This window comes from Oratosquilla oratoria, chromosome 24 (genome assembly GCF_046742065.1).
Source record: "Oratosquilla oratoria isolate Oo_2021 chromosome 24, ASM4674206v1, whole genome shotgun sequence".
Classification (NCBI taxonomy): domain Eukaryota; kingdom Metazoa; phylum Arthropoda; class Malacostraca; order Stomatopoda; family Squillidae; genus Oratosquilla; species Oratosquilla oratoria.
The window spans coordinates 7,403,315-7,410,814 of record NC_134800.1 but is presented as its reverse complement, the minus strand read 5'-3'; positions in this window follow the sequence as shown (position 1 = coordinate 7,410,814).

Genomic DNA, 7,500 nt, shown 5'->3' with positions numbered 1-7,500 from the left:
AGAATGGTTGTACATGGATGATGTTGTGATGCATGAGGTGGAATGGGCGGGTGGATGGGGGGTGAGGTAGTATGTGTGAGCAAAATTTGACGCAGCCCGAAGGGCATGGATGGACGGAGAGGGGAAGTCGCCGATTTAATGAAGCGGCCTTGCTGTGGATGTGCTGTGTCTTGCGACACTGCTTCTGACCCAGGGCAGTGGACAATGTGGTGGGATGACCCGTCATCCAGGAGGTGCTAAGATAAGAGGGAGGGTGCAGGGGTGTGGAGTGTATTCAGGGATGGAATGGGTGGGAATGATTTTATGCCTTTTCCTTTTTGGCTACCTCCCTTGTAAGGGGGAAAAAGCCTTGGTATATGTATGTATGTATATATGCCTGTATGTAGGTAGGTAGATAGGTAATATATACATGCATATGTAAATATGTATGTATGTATGTGTGTATATATGTGTGCATGTATACATGTATGTATGCATGTATACATATATGTATGTGTGTGTATGTATGTGTGTATATATGTGTGTATGTACACATGTATGTATGTATGTATACATGTATGAATGTATACATGTATGTACGTATACATGTATGTATACATGTATGTATGTATACATGTATGTATGTATGTATGTATGTATGTATGTATGTATGTATGTATGTATACATGGATGTACGTAACCTGAAAAGACCAGTATGAACGAGCAAAATCTTACGAGGAGCTCAACCCCCGAGGGAGGAATTTGGGGTCCTCTCTGAAGAGGGAATGGCTGTACACCAAAGTATCCTCCATTATTTTCACTTTCATATTTCCTCACTTTCTTTCCTCCACTTTTAAACTACTCCTGATTTTCATTTGTTTTTTTATTTCATATGCGTACATACATGGATGCGTACATATATACATGCAGGCATATATACATACATACAGGCATACATACATACATACATGGATACACACATATGTACATACACATATATACATGCTTATATACATGAATGCATACATACAGACCATACATATATAGATACATACGTATATGCATACGTACATACATATATGGATACATACATATATATACATGCGTATATACATGAATGCATATATACATACCATACATATATGTATACGTACATACACATATACATACATACATACATACATACGTACACAAATTCATGCATACTTGTATACATACCTTACATACCTTACCTATACACATTAGTTACATACACTATCTACTTACATTACCTATCTACCTATAAATACATACTGATCATGCATACATACATCCATGTATACATACATTCATGTATATTTATGCACATGTATGCATGCATAACAAAAGGCCTTTTACCTTTATATTGGACAGAATGGGTGAAACAACACATCCATCTTATACACTTTAAAATGCATTTAACGTCTCTTTCATCTCAGTACCCCGTGGTCGATGACAATGCTCGAGTTAAAAACTAAGCAGCGAGACACAGTAGCCCCATAGCAGGTCCCAAAGGCTGAAACTGGTTAACCCCCACAGCTTCAGTACATGGCAAATATCGCTCCCGGTACATTCCACGTTTACTCAGAATGATTTATGACGTAAAAAGGAGGTCTCTTCTTGCCTTGTCAATCTTCCATTCACAATCTCCATTTACATTCATCTGTCACCCACTCTCTTTCCAGCTCGACAGGCATTCGATATCTCCCATACCCCATCTATCCACCTCAACCTTGATCATCCAACCCAGGTGCATTTCTAGCTTATATCTCTTTCGACATCACTTGTAACTCTTCTTCTCTTACCGCCTTATCGTTCTTCTCTTCCCCCACCCACTCTCTTTCCAGCTCGACAGTCATTCGATATCTCCCACACCCCATCTATCCACCTCAACCTTGATGTCGTCCAACCCAGGTGCATTTTCAGCTTATATCTCTTCTCGACATCACTTGTATCTCTTCTTCTGTCACAGCTTTATCGTTCTTCTCTTCCGTCACAGTCATTTTCCTGATGTCTTTCATCGCCTCAGTCAAGGCATTCCTCTCCTTTTCATTCAAGAATTCGAAATACTCTCTCCATCTTCCTACTGTAGGCTTCAATTCCAATCTGCTCCATTTATCATATCCTTTCTACCAGACTCTGTTTTCTCTCTCTCTCTCTCTCTGCCCGTCTCTCTCTCTCTGTCCGTTTCTCTCTCTCTGTCCGTTTCTTTCTCTCTATCTCTCTCTGCCCGTCTCTCTCTCTCTCTGCCCGTTTCTCTCTCTCTCTCTCTCTCTCTGGCCGTCTCTCTCTCTCTGTCCGTCTCTCTCTCTCTCTGCCCGTCTCTCTCTCTCTCTGCCCGTCTCCCTCACTCTGCCCATCTGTATCTGTCTATCCGTCTGTCTCTGTCTGTATCTCTGACTTTCTCTCTCTCTCTGCCTCTCTCTCTTCCTCCCTCTCTGTCTCTCCCTCTTTCTTTCTCCCCCTCTCTCCCTATCTACTTTTCTCTCTCCCTCGCTCCTTCTCTCTCTCCTTCTTCCTCCCTTTCTCTCCATCTCTCTCTCTTACTCTCACTCCCCGTTTTTCTACTTCACTGTTCCTCTCCTTCCCTCTTTCTCTTTCTCCCTCTGCATCTTTCTCTCTGTCTCTCCCTCTCTCTCTCTCCCTCTTCCTCCCTCTCAATCTCCTACCCTTTCTATCTTTCTTTCTCTCCTTCCCTCTTTCTCTCTCTCTCTGCATCTCCCTCTCCCTCTCTCTCTCTCCCTCTTCCTTCTCTTACCCTTTCTATCTTTTTCTCTCCTTCCCTCTTTCTCTCTCTACCTATTTTTACTTAGCGTCCAATTTTTTTTTCTTCTTCTTCTCGAAATTTTGAAAAGGACACCCAACACACCTAACATGTGCTTTTGTCTCCCTGACCCATCATTTCATAAAAGGTTTTTATATATAATCCTTTGGGATTTGTTTCGATTCTGAGATATCGCATATGAAATCTATTTCTTTCTATGTCAACCTTGGTTTTCTGTTGAATTGCGCTCTGACAAGTGACCTTTTGGTCCTTGGTAAGGCTGGATTTAGAATATTTGAAATGAAAAATATACATATAAAATTTGATAAAAAATATTGGTAAATGAACGATCACTAGATGTATAGATATCCATTGTGAATAGATGAATATATAAAACAATAAAGGGACGAATAAGTAATTCAGTAAATGAATAAATAGACATAGAGAGGTAGTACGGAGAGAGAGAGAGGGAGAGGGAGAGAGAGGGAGAGGGAGAGAGAGAGAGAGAGAGAGAGGGAGAGAGAGAGAGAGAGAGAGAGAGAGAGAGAGAGAGAGAGAGAGAGAGAGAGAGAGAGAGAGAGGAAGAGAGAGAGAGGAAGAGAGAGAGAGAGAGAGGAAGAGAGAGAGAGGAAGAGAGAGAGAGAGAGAGAGAGAGAGAGAGAGAGAGAGAGAGAGAGAGAGGAAGAGAGAGAGAGGAAGAGAGAGAGAGGAAGAGAGAGAGAGGAAGAGAGAGAGAGGAAGAGAGAGAGAGGAAGAGAGAGAGAGGAAGAGAGAGAGAGAGAGAGAGAGAGAGAGAGAGAGAGAGAGAGAGAGAGAGAGAGAGGGGGGGGGATGATAAAAGATGAAAAATGATAGAGGATGAGATAGATATAGATAGATAGATAGATAGATAGATAGATAGAGAGAGAGAGAGAGAGAGAGAGGGAGGGGATGGGGGGATGGCAGATGAAAAATTATAGAGGATGAGAGAGAGAGATTCCAAGCCCCTTCTCTTTGCTTTTGTGATGTTCAGGGTGAACAGAGAACATCTGTTCTTGTTCTTCGACATTTTATTGCGACAAATATCATTTGCACTGAATTAATGGAAAGTCAAAGTATCAATATTGGATTGTTTCTTGTTTCCTTTGATTATATCCCCGATGGGCTCTTTCTCGTCTCTTTTTCTCTCTTCTCTCTTTTCCTCTCTTTCTTGTCTCTCTTGATCTCCTCTCTTTTCCTCTCTTTCTTGTCTCTCTTGATCTCTTCTCTCTTTTCCTCTTTTTCTTGTCTCCCTTGATCTCTTCTCTCTGTTCCTCTCTTTCTCGTCTCTTTTTCTCTCTTCTCTCTTTTCCTCTCTCGTCTCTCTTGATCTCTTCTCTCTTTTCCTCTCCCTCGTCTCTCTTGATCTCTTCTCTCTTTTCCTCTCTTTCTTGTCTCTCTTGATCTCTTCTCTCTTTTCCTCTCTTTCTTGTCTCTCTTGATCTCTTCTCTCTTTTCCTCTCTTTCTCGTCTCTTTTCTCTCTTTTCCTCTCTTCTCTCTTTTCCTCTCAATCTTGTCTCTCTTGATCTCTTCTCTCTGTTCCTCTCTTTCTTCTCTTTTTCTCTCTTCTCTCTTTTCCTCTCTTTCTTGTCTCTTTTCCTCTCTTGTCTCTCTTGATCTATTCTCTCTTTTCCTCTCCTTCTTGTCTCTCTTGATCTCTTCTCTCTTCCTCTCTTTCTCGTCTCTCTTGATCTCTTCTCTCTTTTCCTCTCTTGTCCCTCTTAATCTCTTCTCTCTTTTCCTCTCTTTCTTGTCTCTCTTGATATCTTCTCTTTTTCCTCTCTTTCTTGTCTCTCTTGATCTCTTCTCTCTTTTCCTCTCTTTCTTGTCTCTCTTGATCTCTTCTCTCTTTTCCTCTTTTTCTTGTCTCCCTTGATCTCTTCTCTTTTCCTCTCTTGTCTTTCTTCTCTCTTTTCCTCTCTTATGTTTTTCTCCATTCTCTCTTTTCCTCTCATTATTGTCTTTGTTTCTCTCTCTCTTTTTCCTCTCCATCTTGTCTTTCTCTTTTCTCTCTTTTCCTCTCTATCTTGTCTCCATTCCTCTCTTCTCTCTTTTCTCTCCTCCTCTCTTACTTCTTTTTCTCGCCCTCTTTTCTCTCTTCCTCTCTTCTCTCTTTTCCTCTCAATCTTGTCTCTTTTCTTCTCTCCATCTTTCTCTCTTTCCCTCTCCCTTTATTTCTTGCTCCTCTCTTTCTCTCTTGTCCCTCCTCCTCTTTTTTCCTCTCTCTCACTCTTTTTTCTCTCTTTTGCCACACATTCCTCTCTTTTCTCTCTGCCTCTCTTTCTTGTTCTTCTTCCTCTCTTTTCTCTCTGCCTCTCTTTCTTGTTCTTCTTCCTCTATTTCTTTCTCTTTTCCTCTTTATCTTACTAATATTTATCTGGTCTCTATAGAAATAATCAATTTGCATTTCTCTGTATCATCTCAATGATCACATAATTCATTTTCTATCCTCCTCATTTTCCGTTCATTTCTTCTTTCATTCCCAATAGATTTTTGAAAAACTAATTATTATTTCTTGGTTATTCTTCCATGACTTTTTCCTTTGATTTTGGAATGAAAATATCTTGAAAAAATTATTTTGTCTTAGTTTATCTTCCAATTTTTTTTTTTTTGCCTAAGAATAAAATGATTAATCTATGATATATCAATAATAAATATGACAAATGTAATAATGGAATAAAAAAATGCATTGAATATTTAGACAAGAATATACAAACACAAATGAATGTAACATAATCAACATAACAACAAAACACATTATAGATACACGAACAAGAACATAGAAAACATAAAAAAAAATATATATATATAACAAATAAAAATACATAGAACACATAAACACAGAACAATAGATATTGATAATAACTCGTTTTCTTTTTCAGGTTTGTCTCTGGCTGATGAATTCTACCATTTGTGTGTTTCAACATAACAACAAAACATATTATAGACACACAAACAAGAACATAGAAAACATATCAACAACAAAAAATGAAAAAATATAACAAATAAAAATACACAGAATACATAAACACAGAACAATAGATATTAATAATAACTCGTTTTCTTTTTCAGGTTTGTCTCTGGCTGATGAATTCTACCATTTGTGTGTTTCAACATAACAACAACAAATATTATAGACACACAAACAAGAACATATAAACAAAAAAAAACATGAAAAAATATAACAAATAAAAATACACAGAACACATAAACACAGAACAAAAGATATTAATAATAACTCGTTTTCTTTTTCAGGTTTGTCTCTGGCTGATGAATTCTACCATTTGTGTATTTCAACATAACAACAAAACATTATAGACACACAAACAAGAACATAGAAAAAATATTGAAAAAACACGAAAAAATATAACAAATAAAAACACATAAACACAGAACAATAGATATTAATGATAATTCGTTTTCTTTTTCAGGTTTGTCTCTGGCTGAGGAATTCTACCATTTGTGTGTTTCGAGTTTCCTGAAGGTGAGTTTCGTCGTTCCTTTGTTCAAATGAAACAGAAGAGGATCAAAGTGTGACGTTTGATCCCTTGGAAAGTGTTCAGATTCCATTCACGTGACTCTAAGTCCTTTATAGGAGTCGCTATGGAAGCAAATCCTTTCCTCTTCTCCTCCTCCTCCTCTCCTCCTCCTCCTCTCCTCCTCCTCCTCCTCCCTTCTCCTCTTTCCTCCCTTCTCCTCTTTCCTTTCTTATCCTCCTTCCTTTCTTATCCTCCTTCCTTTCTTCACCTCCTTCCTTTCTTCTCCTCCTTCTTCCTTCCTTCTCCCCTTATATTTCTTCTCCCCTCATATTCCTTCTCCAATTCCTCCTCCTCCTCCTCTCCCTTCACCTCCTCCTCTTCCTCCTTTTCCTCTTCCTCCTTCTCCTCTTCCTCCTCCTCCTATTCTTCCTCCTCCTCCTCTCCCTTCACCTCCTCCTCTTCCTCCTTCTCCTCTTCCTCCTTCTCCTCTTCCTCCTCCTCCTCCTCCTCTTCCTCCTCCTCTTTCTCCGAGATACTTTATGCTCTTCCTATGCCTCAACATTGACTTCTCGCCTGGCAGCAATTAGTCTTTGACGCTTTGGTAAACTTCTTAATCGGACAACTGCAAAGTCGAGTCTTTAGATAAGTTGTTCTGTTTAGCGTCAGAAGATTCTACTGGGTTTCAGGAACCTTGTGTCCAAAACAAATAAAAAAAAATAATATATATATCTAAGGCTTTTTCCCCTTTATGGGTGAGGTAGCCTAAAAACAAAAATAAATAGAAATAAAAAGATAAAGATAAAAAAAATAATAGAATAGAAATGGTAAAGAATAATGATAAAGAATAATAATGAAAATAGTAATAAAGATAACAAAAACAAGAATAATTAAAAAATATAAATAGCAACAACAACAATAATAATAATAATAATAATAATAATAAAAGTTGAAGACAACAGACATTCTTTTTATCATCAAATATTTTTGTTCCATCTAACTCCAAACGATTCTATTAAACTTACAGGAACTTCGAGTTCAAAAGTAAACATACACATTGTTTATCTTTTTATTTCAAGAAAAAATTCCAGAAAAAATCCACTTCCTTTACGACGACCGCAACAAACGGTTATTATATATATAAAATATATATATATATATATATATATATATATATATATATATAATATTATATATATATATATTTATATATAAATAAATAGATAAAAGTAATAATAAAAAAT